Source organism: Columba livia, unplaced genomic scaffold, assembly GCF_036013475.1.
Source record: "Columba livia isolate bColLiv1 breed racing homer unplaced genomic scaffold, bColLiv1.pat.W.v2 Scaffold_106, whole genome shotgun sequence".
Lineage (NCBI taxonomy): Eukaryota > Metazoa > Chordata > Aves > Columbiformes > Columbidae > Columba > Columba livia.
In genome coordinates this window covers 2308771-2322351 of record NW_027043011.1, presented here as the reverse complement: position 1 = coordinate 2322351, position 13581 = coordinate 2308771, and positions in this window count along the sequence as shown.

The window sequence follows — 13581 nt, the reverse complement described above, 5'->3', positions numbered from 1 at the left end:
CTCCCCATCCCCTAGGGGGCGCCTGGCTGCCACACCCAGCTGACATAGAACCTCTGTCACAATGCCCGCTACCGTGGCGAGTATGTGGTGACTCTGCAGGTGACAGGGACACTGCAGGACTTGGTGTCAGCTCAGCAATTTCTCACTTCCCCAAAGAAGCGGAATTCTGCAAATCGCTGCCTTTGCTTTTGAAAGGATATCATCAGGTGGGTGTTTTGGTGTCATACTCTGAAAACCAGAGCAGAAATGGTGAAATATTCCCATGATATGCATGGTCCCTGCACCAAAGCACCATGACTCTAGCCTAAGGAGATCTGCAGCTTATTTTTTTGTACTGCCAGCAGATTATGGAAGCACAGTATAAAAACCATCCTTATGGAGAGATCTGCGTATTTTAGGCTTAGTCTAAGTGTCTCAAGTAGCTGGGGTCTAGGCTTGGGCCTAATCCATACGGTCTTATGGCCTTATTCGAGTCTGAAGACGAATGTGCTAGAAACTATAACGCCAAAAAATGTCCTGCAGCCTAGCCTTACTTTGCCTGTCCTTGCCTGTCCTTGCCTTGCCTTATTTCCTTCTCATCCTGTTCTCTGTCCAATCTCCTCTCACTAACCCCTCGTCTGGCTGCATGTCTCGTCTTTCCTTTTCTATCACTCTCCTGCTTCCTGCCTCTTTAGTGGTAATTCTTCCATCTCACTCCTGCAGCCCAACACTACTTTTTATTCTTCCTTCCCTTTCTCCTGCTCCCTTCACTTTCTCCCTCTGTCCGATATCTCTCTTCCTGACTTGTCTTTTCAAGACTTTGGGGCAAATTGGCCCCAAGTCTGGGCATGCTTTGATCAATTTTCAGAGGCCTGGCTGGTGAAAGCAGGGTCAGCAGGCAGTGACAGGCCCGGGGCTGGCAGGGTCCCCATCACCTAGGGGGCGCCTGGCTGCCACACCCAGCTGACATAGAACCTCTGTCACAATGCCCGCTACCGTGGCGAGTATGTGGAGACTCTGCAGGTGACAGGGACACTGCAGGACTTGGTGGCAGCTCAGCAATTTCTCACTTCCCCAAAGAAGCGGAATTCTGCAAATCGCTGCCTTTGCTTTTGAAAGGATATCATCAGGTGGGTGTTTTGGTGTCATACTCTGAACACCAGAGCAGAAATGGTGAACTATTCCCATGATATGCATGGTCCCTGCACCAAAGCACCATGACTCAGCCTAAGGAGATCTGCAGCTTATTTTTTTGTACTGCCAGCAGACTGTGGAAGCACAGTATAAAAACCATCCTTATGGAGAGATCTGCGTATTTTAGGCTTAGTCTAAGTGTCTCAAGTACATGGGGTTTTTGCTTGGGCCTAATCCATACGGTCTTATGGCCTTACTCCTAGTCTGAAGACGAATGTGCTTTAAACTACATAGCAAAAACATGTCCTGCAGCCTAGCCTTGCTTTGCCTGTCCTTGCCTGTCCTTGCCATGCCTTATTTCCTTCTCATCCTGTTCTCTGTCCCATCCTCTCTCACTAACCCCTTGTCTGGTGCATGTCTCTTCTTTCCTTTTCTCTCACTCTCCTGCTTCCTGCCTCTTTAATGGCAATTCCTCCACCTGTCCTTGCCTTGCCTTATTTCCTTCTCATCCTGTTCTCTGTCCCATCCTCTCTCACTAACCCCTCGTCTGGCTGCATGTATCGTCTTTCCTTTTCTATCACTCTCCTACTTCCTCCCTCTTTTCCTGCATTTCCTCCATCTCACTCCTGCAGCCCAACACTACTTTTTATTCTTCCTTCCCTTTCTCCTGCTCCCTTCGCTTTCTCCCTCTGTCCCATATCTTTCTTCCCGACTTGTCTTTTCAAGACTTTGGGCCAAATTGGCCCCAAGTCTGGGCATGGTTTGACCAATTTTCAGAGGCCTGGCTGGTGACAGCAGGGACAGCAGGCAGTGACAGGCCCGGGGCTGGCAGGCTCCCCATCCCCTAGGGGGCGCCTGGCTGCCACACCCAGCTGACATAGAACCTTTGTCACAATGCCCGCTACCGTGGCGAGTATGTGGTGACTCTGCAGGTGACAGGGACACTGCAGGACTTGGTGGCAGCTCAGCAATTTCTCACTTCCCCAAAGAAGCGGATTTCTGCAAATTGCTGCCTTTGCTCTTGAAAGGACATCATCAGGTGGGTGTTTTGGTGTCATACTCTGAAAACCAGAGCAGAAATGGTGAAATATTCCCATGATATGCATGGTCCCTGCAACAAAGCACCATGACTCAGCCTAAGAGATCTGCAGCTTATTTTTTTGTACTGCCAGCAGATTGTGGAAGCACAGTATAAAAACAATCCTTATGGAGTAATCTGCGTATTTTAGGCTTAGTCTAAGTGTCTGAAGTAGCCGGTGTATTTGCTTGGGCCTAATCCATACGGTCTTATGGCTTTCCTCGTAGTCCGAGGACGAATGCGCTAGAAAATATAAAGCAAAAAAATGTCCTGCAGCCTAGCCTTGCTTTGCCTGTCCTTGCCTGTCCTTGCCTTGCCTTATTTCCTTCTCATCCTGTTCTCTGTCCCATCCTCTCTCACTAACCCCCCGTCTGGCTGCATGTCTCTTCTTTCCTTTTCTCTCACTCTCCTGCTTCCTGCCTCTTTAATGGCAATTCCTCCATCTCACTCCTGCAGCTCAACACTACTTTTTATTCTTCCTTCCCTTTCTCCTGCTCCCTTCGCTTTCTCCCTCTGTCCCATATCTTTCTTCCCGACTTGTCTTTTCAAGACTTTGGGCCAAATTGGCCCCAAGTCTGGGCATGCTTTTACCAATTTTCAGAGGCCTGGCTGGTGACAGCAGGGTCAGCAGGCAGTGACAGGCCCGGGGCTGGCAGGCTCCCCATCCCCTAGGGGGCGCCTGGCTGCCACACCCAGCTGACATAGAACCTCTGTCACAATGCCCGCTACCGTGGCGAGTATGTGGTGACTCTGCAGGTGACAGGGACACTGCAGGACTTGGTGTCAGCTCAGCAATTTCTCACTTCCCCAAAGAAGCGGAATTCTGCAAATCGCTGCCTTTGCTTTTGAAAGGATATCATCAGGTGGGTGTTTTGGTGTCATACTCTGAAAACCAGAGCAGAAATGGTGAAATATTCCCATGATATGCATGGTCCCTGCACCAAAGCACCATGACTCTAGCCTAAGGAGATCTGCAGCTTATTTTTTTGTACTGCCAGCAGATTATGGAAGCACAGTATAAAAACCATCCTTATGGAGAGATCTGCGTATTTTAGGCTTAGTCTAAGTGTCTCAAGTAGCTGGGGTCTAGGCTTGGGCCTAATCCATACGGTCTTATGGCCTTATTCTAGTCTGAAGACGAATGTGCTAGAAACTATAACGCCAAAAAATGTCCTGCAGCCTAGCCTTACTTTGCCTGTCCTTGCCTGTCCTTGCCTTGCCTTATTTCCTTCTCATCCTGTTCTCTGTCCAATCTCCTCTCACTAACCCCTCGTCTGGCTGCATGTCTCGTCTTTCCTTTTCTATCACTCTCCTGCTTCCTGCCTCTTTAGTGGTAATTCTTCCATCTCACTCCTGCAGCCCAACACTACTTTTTATTCTTCCTTCCCTTTCTCCTGCTCCCTTCACTTTCTCCCTCTGTCCGATATCTCTCTTCCTGACTTGTCTTTTCAAGACTTTGGGGCAAATTGGCCCCAAGTCTGGGCATGCTTTGATCAATTTTCAGAGGCCTGGCTGGTGAAAGCAGGGTCAGCAGGCAGTGACAGGCCCGGGGCTGGCAGGGTCCCCATCACCTAGGGGGCGCCTGGCTGCCACACCCAGCTGACATAGAACCTCTGTCACAATGCCCGCTACCGTGGCGAGTATGTGGTGACTCTGCAGGTGACAGGGACACTGCAGGACTTGGTGGCAGCTCAGCAATTTCTCACTTCCCCAAAGAAGCGGAATTCTGCAAATCGCTGCCTTTGCTTTTGAAAGGATATCATCAGGTGGGTGTTTTGGTGTCATACTCTGAACACCAGAGCAGAAATGGTGAACTATTCCCATGATATGCATGGTCCCTGCACCAAAGCACCATGACTCAGCCTAAGGAGATCTGCAGCTTATTTTTTTGTACTGCCAGCAGACTGTGGAAGCACAGTATAAAAACCATCCTTATGGAGAGATCTGCGTATTTTAGGCTTAGTCTAAGTGTCTCAAGTACATGGGGTTTTTGCTTGGGCCTAATCCATACGGTCTTATGGCCTTACTCCTAGTCTGAAGACGAATGTGCTTTAAACTACATAGCAAAAACATGTCCTGCAGCCTAGCCTTGCTTTGCCTGTCCTTGCCTGTCCTTGCCATGCCTTATTTCCTTCTCATCCTGTTCTCTGTCCCATCCTCTCTCACTAACCCCTTGTCTGGTGCATGTCTCTTCTTTCCTTTTCTCTCACTCTCCTGCTTCCTGCCTCTTTAATGGCAATTCCTCCACCTGTCCTTGCCTTGCCTTATTTCCTTCTCATCCTGTTCTCTGTCCCATCCTCTCTCACTAACCCCTCGTCTGGCTGCATGTATCGTCTTTCCTTTTCTATCACTCTCCTACTTCCTCCCTCTTTTCCTGCATTTCCTCCATCTCACTCCTGCAGCCCAACACTACTTTTTATTCTTCCTTCCCTTTCTCCTGCTCCCTTCGCTTTCTCCCTCTGTCCCATATCTTTCTTCCCGACTTGTCTTTTCAAGACTTTGGGCCAAATTGGCCCCAAGTCTGGGCATGCTTTGACCAATTTTCAGAGGCCTGGCTGGTGACAGCAGGGACAGCAGGCAGTGACAGGCCCGGGGCTGACAGGCTCCCCATCCCCTAGGGGGCGCTTGGCTGCCATACCCAGATGACATAGAACCTTTGTCACAATGCCCGCTACCGTGGCGAGTATGTGGTGACTCTGCAGGTGACAGGGACACTGCAGGACTTGGTGGCAGCTCAGCAATTTCTCACTTCCCCAAAGAAGCAGAATTCTGCAAGTTGCTGCCTCTGCTCTTGAAAGGATATCATCAGGTGGGTGTTTTGGTGTCATACTCTGAAAAACAGAGCAGAAATGGTGAAATATTCCCATGATATGCATGGTCCCTGCACCAAAGCACCATGACTCAGCCTAAGGAGATCTGCAACTTATTTTTTTGTACTGCCAGCAGATTGTGAAAGCACAGTATAAAAACCATCCTTATGGAGAGATCTGCGTATTTTAGGCTTAGTCTAAGTGTCTCAAGTAGCTGGGATTTTTGCTTGGGCCTAATCCATACGGTCTTATGGCCTTACTCTAGTCTGAAGACGAATGTGCTAGAAACTATAACGCCAAAAAATGTCCTGCAGCCTAGCCTTGCTTTGCCTGTCCTTGCCTGTCCTTGCCTTGCCCTATTTCCTTCTCATCCTGTTCTCTGTCCCATCCTCTCTCACTAACCCCTCGTCTAGCTGCTTGTCTCGTCTTTCCTTTTCTATCAATCTCCTACTTCCTCCCTCTTTTCCTGCAATTCCTCCATCTCACTCCTGCAGCCCAACACTACTTTCTATTCTTCCTTCCCTTTCTCCTGCTCCCTTCGCTTTCTCCCTCTGTCCCATATCTTTCTTCCCGACTTGTCTTTTCAAGACTTTGGGCCAAATTGGCCCCAAGTCTGGGCATGGTTTGACCAATTTTCAGAGGCCTGGCTGGTGACAGCAGGGACAGCAGGCAGTGACAGGCCCGGGGCTGACAGGCTCCCCATCCCCTAGGGGGCGCCTGGCTGCCACACCCAGCTGACATAGAACCTTTGTCACAATGCCCGCTACCGTGGCGAGTATGTGGTGACTCTGCAGGTGACAGGGACAATGCAGGACTTGGTGGCAGCTCAGCAATTTCTCACTTCCCCAAAGAAGCGGAATTCTGCAAATTGCTGCCTTTGCTCTTGAAAGGATATCATCAGGTGGGTGTTTTGGTGTCATACTCAGAAAACCAGAGCAGAAATGGTGAACTATTCCCATGATATGCATGGTCCCTGCACCAAAGCACCATGACTCAGCCTAAGGAGATCTGCAGCTTATATTTTTGTACTGCCAGCAGATTGTGGAAGCACAGTATAAAAACCATCCTTATGGAGAGATCTGCGTATATTAGGCTTAGTCTAAGTGTCTCAAGTAGCTGGGGTTTTTGCTTGGGCCTAATCCATACGGTCTTATGGCCTTACTCCTAGTCTGAAGACGAATGTGTTAGAAACTATAAAGCAAAAAAATGTCCTGCAGCCTAGCCTTGCCTTGCCTGTCCTTGCCTTGCCCTATTTCCTTCTCATCCTGTTCTCTGTCCAATCTCCTCTCACTAACCCCTCGTCTGGCTGCATGTCTCTGCTTTCCTTTTCTATCACTCTCCTACTTCCTCCCTCTTTTCCTGCAATTCCTCCATCTCACTCCTGCAGCCCAACACTACTTTTTATTCTTCCTTCCCTTTCTCCTGCTCCCTTCACTTTCTCCCTCTGTCCGATATCTCTCTTCCTGACTTGTCTTTTCAAGACTTTGGGGCAAATTGGCCCCAAGTCTGGGCATGCTTTGATCAATTTTCAGAGGCCTGGCTGGTGAAAGCAGGGTCAGCAGGCAGTGACAGGCCCGGGGCTGGCAGGCTCCCCATCCCCTAGGGGGCGCCTGGCTGCCACACCCAGCTGACATAGAACCTCTGTCACAATGCCCGCTACCGTGGCGAGTATGTGGAGACTCTGCAGGTGACAGGGACACTGCAGGACTTGGTGGCAGCTCAGCAATTTCTCACTTCCCCAAAGAAGCGGAATTCTGCAAATTGCTGCCTCTGCTCTTGAAAGGATATCATCAGGTGGGTGTTTTGGTGTCATACTCTGAAAACCAGAGCAGAAATGGTGAAATATTCCCATGATATGCATGGTCCCTGCACCAAAGCACCATGACTCAGCCTAAGGAGATCTGCAGCTTATTTTTTTGTACTGCCAGCAGATTGTGGAAGCACAGTATAAAAACCTTCCTTATGGAGAGATCTGCGTATATTAGGCTTAGTCTAAGTGTCTCAAGTAGCTGGGGTTTTTGCTTGGGCCTAATCCATACGGTCTTATGGCCTTACTCCTAGTCTGAAGACAAATGTGTTAGAAACTATAAAGCAAAAAAATGTCCTGCAGCCTAGCCTTGCCTTGCCTGTCCTTGCCTTGCCCTATTTCCTTCTCATCCTGTTCTCTGTCCAATCTCCTCTCACTAACCCCTCGTCTGGCTGCATGTCTCTGCTTTCCTTTTCTATCACTCTCCTACTTCCTCCCTCTTTTCCTGCAATTCCTCCATCTCACTCCTGCAGCCCAACACTACTTTTTATTCTTCCTTCCCTTTCTCCTGCTCCCTTCGCTTTCTCCCTCTGTCCCATATCTTTCTTCCCGACTTGTCTTTTCAAGACTTTGGGCCAAATTGGCCCCAAGTCTGGGCATGGTTTGACCAATTTTCAGAGGCGTGGCTAGTAGTCAGCAGGGACAGCAGGCAGTGACAGGTCCGGGGCTGACAGGCTCCCCATCCCCTAGGGGGCGCCTGGCTGCCACACCCAGCTGACATAGAACCTTTGTCACAATGCCCGCTACCGTGGCGAGTATGTGGTGACTCTGCAGGTGATAGGGACACTGCAGGACTTGGTGGCAGCTCAGCAATTTCTCACTTCCCCAAAGAAGCGGAATTCTGCAAATTGCTGCCTCTGCTCTTGAAAGGATATCATCAGGTGGGTGTTTTGGTGTCATACTCTGAAAACCAGAGCAGAAATGGTGAACTATTCCCATGATATGCATGGTCCCTGCACCAAAGCACCATGACTCAGCCTAAGGAGATCTGCAGCTTATTTTTTTGTACTGCCAGCAGATTGTGGAAGCACAGTATAAAAACCATCCTTATTGAGAGATCTGCGTATTTTAGGCTTAGTCTTAGTGTGTCAAGTAGCTGGGGTTTTTGCTTGGGCCTAATCCATACGGTCTTATGGCCTTACTCCTAGTCTGAAGACGAATGTGCTAGAAACTATAAAGCGAAAAAATGTCCTGCAGCCTAGCCTTGCTTTGCCTGTCCTTGCCTGTCCTTGCCTTGCCTTATTTCCTTCTCATCCTGTTCTCTGTCCCATCCTCTCTCACTAACCCCTCGTCTGGCTGCATGTCTCGTCTTTCCTTTTCTATCACTCTCCTGCTTCCTGCCTCTTTAATGGCAATTCCTCCATCTCACTCCTGCAGCCCAACACTACTTTCTATTCTTCCTTCCCTTTCTCCTGCTCCCTTCGCTTTCTCTCTCTGTCCCATATTTTTCTTCCCGACTTGTCTTTTCAAGACTTTGGGGCAAATTGGCCCCAAGTCTGGGCATGGTTTGACCAATTTTCAGAGGCCTGGCTGGTGAGAGCAGGGACAGCAAGCAGTGACAGGCCCGGGGCTGGCAGGATCCCCATCCCCTAGGGGGCGCCTGGCTGCCACACCCAGCTGACATAGAACCTTTGTCACAATGCCTGCTACTGTGGCGAGTATGTGGTGACTCTGCAGGTGACAGGGACACTGCAGGACTTGGTGTCAGCTCATTAATTTCTCACTTCCCCAAAGAAGCGGAATTCTGCAAATTGCTGCCTCTGCTCTTGAAAGGATATCATCAGGTGGGTGTTTTGGTGTCATACTCTGAAAACCAGAGCAGAAATGGTGAAATATTCCCATGATATGCATGGTCCCTGCACCAAAGCACCATGACTCAGCCTAAGGAGATCTGCAGCTTATTTTTTTGTACTGCCAGCAGATTGTGGAAGCACAGTATAAAAACCATCCTTATGGAGAGATCTGCGTATATTAGGCTTAGTCTAAGTGTCTCAAGTAGCTGGGGTTTTTGCTTGGGCCTAATCCATACGGTCTTATGGCCTTACTCCTAGTCTGAAGACGAATGTGTTAGAAACTATAAAGCAAAAAAATGTCCTGCAGCCTAGCCTTGCCTTGCCTGTCCTTGCCTTGCCCTATTTCCTTCTCATCCTGTTCTCTCTCGAATCTCCTCTCACTAACCCCTCGTCTGGCTGCATGTCTCGTCTTTCCTTTTCTATCACTCTCCTACTTCCTCCCTCTTTTCCTGCAATTCCTCCATCTCACTCCTGCAGCCCAACACTACTTTTTATTCTTCCTTCCCTTTCTCCTGCTCCCTTCGCTTTCTCCCTCTGTCCCATATCTTTCTTCCCGACTTGTCTTTTCAAGACTTTGGGCCAAATTGGCCCCAAGTCTGGGCATGGTTTGACCAATTTTCAGAGGCGTGGCTAGTAGTCAGCAGGGACAGCCGGCAGTGACAGGCCCGGGGCTGACAGGCTCCCCATCCCCTAGGGGGCGCCTGGCTGCCACACCCAGCTGACATAAAACCTTCGTCACAATGCCCGCTACCGTGGCGAGTATGTGGTGACTCTGCAGGTGATAGGGACCCTGCAGGACTTGGTGTCAGCTCAGCAATTTCTCACTTCCCCAAAGAAGCGGAATTCTGCAAATTGCTGCCTTTGCTCTTGAAAGGATATCATCAGGTGGGTGTTTTGGTGTCATACTCTGAAAACCAGAGCAGAAATGGTGAACTATTCCCATGATATGCATGGTCCCTGCACCAAAGCACCATGACTCAGCCTAAGGAGATCTGCAGCTTATTTTTTTGTACTGCCAGCAGATTGTGGAAGCACAGTATAAAAACCATCCTTATTGAGAGATCTGCGTATTTTAGGCTTAGTCTTAGTGTCTCAAGTAGCTGGGATTTTTGCTTGGGCCTAATCCATACCGTCTTATGGCCTTACTCCTAGTCTGAAGACGAATGTGCTAGAAACTATAAAGCGAAAAAATGTCCTGCAGCCTAGCCTTGCTTTGCCTGTCCTTGCCTGTCCTTGCCTTGCCTTATTTCCTTCTCATCCTGTTCTCTGTCCCATCCTCTCTCACTAACCCCTCGTCTGGCTGCATGTCTCGTCTTTCCTTTTCTATCACTCTCCTGCTTCCTGCCTCTTTAATGGCAATTCCTCCATCTCACTCCTGCAGCCCAACACTACTTTCTATTCTTCCTTCCCTTTCTCCTGCTCCCTTCGCTTTCTCCCTCTGTCCCATATCTTTCTTCCCGACTTGTCTTTTCAAGACTTTGGGGCAAATTGGCCCCAAGTCTGGGCATGGTTTGACCAATTTTCAGAGGCCTGGCTGGTGAGAGCAAGGACAGCAAGCAGTGACAGGCCCGGGGCTGGCAGGCTCCCCATCCCCTAGGGGGCGCCTGGCTGCCACACCCAGCTGACATAGAACCTTTGTCACAATGCCCACTACCGTGGCGAGTATGTGGTGACTCTGCAGGTGACAGGGACACTGCAGGAGTTGGTGGCAGCTCATTAATTTCTCAATTCCCCAAAGAAGCGGAATTCTGCAAATTGCTGCCTCTGCTCTTGAAAGGATATCATCAGGTGGGTGTTTTGGTGTCATACTCTGAAAACCAGAGCAGAAATGGTGAAATATTCCCATGATATGCATGGTCCCTGCACCAAAGCACCATGACTCAGCCTAAGGAGATCTGCAGCTTATTTTTTTGTACTGCCAGCAGATTGTGGAAGCACAGTATAAAAACCATCCTTATGGAGAGATCTGCGTATTTTAGGCTTAGTCTAAGTGTCTCAAGTAGCTGGGGTTTTTGCTTGGGCCTAATCCATACGGTCTTATGGCCTTGCTCCTAGTCTGAAGACGAATGTGTTAGAAACTATAAAGCAAAAAAATGTCCTGCAGCCTAGCCTTGCCTTGCCTGTCCTTGCCTTGCCCTATTTCCTTCTCATCCTGTTCTCTGTCCAATCACCTCTCACTAACCCCTCGTCTGGCTGCATGTCTCGTCTTTCCTTTTCTATCACTCTCCTACTTCCTCCCTCTTTTCCTGCAATTCCTCCATCTCACTCCTGCAGCCCAACACTACTTTTTATTCTTCCTTCCCTTTCTCCTGCTCCCTTCGCTTTCTCCCTCTGTCCCATATCTTTCTTCCCGACTTGTCTTTTCAAGACTTTGGGCTTAATTGGCCCCAAGTCTGGGCATGGTTTGACCAATTTTCAGAGGCGTGGCTAGTAGTCAGCAGGGACAGCCGGCAGTGACAGGCCCGGGGCTGACAGGCTCCCCATCCCCTAGGGGGCGCCTGGCTGCCACACCCAGCTGACATAGAACCTTTGTCACAATGCCCGCTACCGTGGCGAGTATGTGGTGACTCTGCAGGTGACAGGGACACTGCAGGACTTGGTGGCAGCTCAGCAATTTCTCACTTCCCCAAAGAAGCGGAATTCTGCAAATTGCTGCCTTTGCTCTTGAAAGGATATCATCAGGTGGGTGTTTTGGTGTCATACTCTGAAAACCTGAGCAGAAATGGTGAACTATTCCCATGATATGCATGGTCCCTGCACCAAAGCACCGTGACTCAGCCTAAGGAGATCTGCAGCTCATTTTTTTGTACTGCCAGCAGATTGTGGAAGCACAGTATAAAAACCATCCTTATGGAGAGATCTGCGTATTTTAGGCTTAGTCTAACTGTCTCAAGTAGCTGGGGTTTTTGCTAGGGCCTAATCCATACGGTCTTATGGCCTTACTCCTAGTCTGAAGACGAATGTGCTAGAAACTATAAAGCGAAAAAATGTCCTGCAGCCTAACCTTGCTTTGCCTCTCCTTGCCTGTCCTTGCCTTGCCTTATTTCCTTCTCATCCTGTTCTCTGTCCCATCCTCTCTCACTAACCCCTTGTCTGGCTGCATGTCTCTTCTTTCCTTTTCTCTCACTCTCCTGCTTCCTGCCTCTTTTCCTGCAGTTCCTCCATCTCACTCCTGAAGCCCAACACTACTTTTTATTCTTCCTTCCCTTTCTCCTGCTCCCTTCGCTTTCTCCCTCTGTCCCATATCTTTCTTCCCGACTTGTCTTTTCAAGACTTTGGGCCAAATTGGCCCCAAGTCTGGGCATGGTTTGACCAATTTTCAGAGGCCTGGCTGGTGACAGCAGGGACAGCAGGCAGTGACAGGCCCGGGGCTGACAGGCTCCCCATCCCCTAGGGGGCGCCTGGCTGCCACACCCAGCTGACATAGAACCTTTGTCACAATGCCCGCTACCGTGGCGAGTATGTGGTGACTCTGCAGGTGACAGGGACACTGCAGGACTTGATGGCAGCTCAGCAATTTCTCACTTCCCCAAAGAAGCGGAATTCTGCAAATTGCTGCCATTGCTCTTGAAAGGATATCATCAGGTGGGTGTTTTGGTGTCATACTCTGAAAACCAGAGCAGAAATGGTGAAATATTCCCATGATATGCATGGTCCCTGCACCAAAGCACCATGACTCAGCCTAAGGAGATCTGCAGCTTATTTTTTTGTACTGCCAGCAGATTGTGGAAGCACAGTATAAAAACCATCCTTATGGAGAGATCTGCGTATTTTAGGCTTAGTCTTAGTGGCTCAAGTAGCTGGGGTTTTTGCTTGGGCCTAATCCATACGGTCTTATGGCCTTACTCCTAGTCTGAAGACGAATGTGCTAGAAACTATAAAGCGAAAAAATGTCCTGCAGCCTAGCCTTGCTTTGCCTGTCCTTGCCTGTCGTTGCCTTGCCTTATTTCCTTCTCATCCTGTTTTCTGTCCCATCCTCTCTCACTAACCCCTCGTCTGGCTGCATGTCTCTTCTTTGCTTTTCTCTCACTCTCCTGCTTCCTGCCTCTTTAATGGCAATTCCTTCATCTCACTCCTGTAGCCCAACACTACTTTCTATTCTTCCTTCCCTTTCTCCCTCTCCCTTCGCTTTCTCCCTCTATCCAATATCTTTCTTCACGACTTGTCTTTTCAAGACTTTGGGCAAAATTGGCCCCAAGTCTGGGCATGGTTTGACCAATTTTCAGAGGCGTGGCTAGTAGTCAGCAGGGACAGCCGGCAGTGACAGGCCCGGGGCTGACAGGCTCCCCATCCCCTAGGGGGCGCCTGGCTGCCACACCCAGCTGACATAGAACCTTTGTCACAATGCCCGCTACCGTGGCGAGTATGTGGTGACTCTGCAGGTGATAGGGACCCTGCAGGACTTGGTGGCAGCTCAGCAATTTCTCACTATCCCAAAGAAGCGGAATTCTGCAAATTGCTGCCTTTGCTCTTGAAAGGATATCATCAGGTGGGTGTTTTGGTGTCATACTCTGAAAACCAGAGCAGAAATGGTGAACTATTCCCATGATATGCATGGTCCCTGCACCAAAGCACCATGACTCAGCCTAAGGAGATCTGCAGCTTATTTTTTTGTACTGCCAGCAGATTGTGGATGCACAGTATAAAAACCATCCTTATTGAGAGATCTGCGTATTTTAGGCTTAGTCTTAGTGTCTCAAGTAGCTGGGATTTTTGCTTGGGCCTAATCCATACCGTCTTATGGCCTTACTCCTAGTCTGAAGACGAATGTGCTAGAAACTATAAAGCGAAAAAATGTCCTGCAGCCTAGCCTTGCTTTGCATGTCCTTGCCTGTCCTTGCCTTGCCTTATTTCCTTCTCATCCTGTTCTCTGTCCCATCCTCTCTCACTAACCCCTCGTCTGGCTGCATGTCTCGTCTTTCCTTTTCTATCACTCTCCTGCTTCCTGCCTCTTTAATGGCAATTCCTCCATCTCACTCC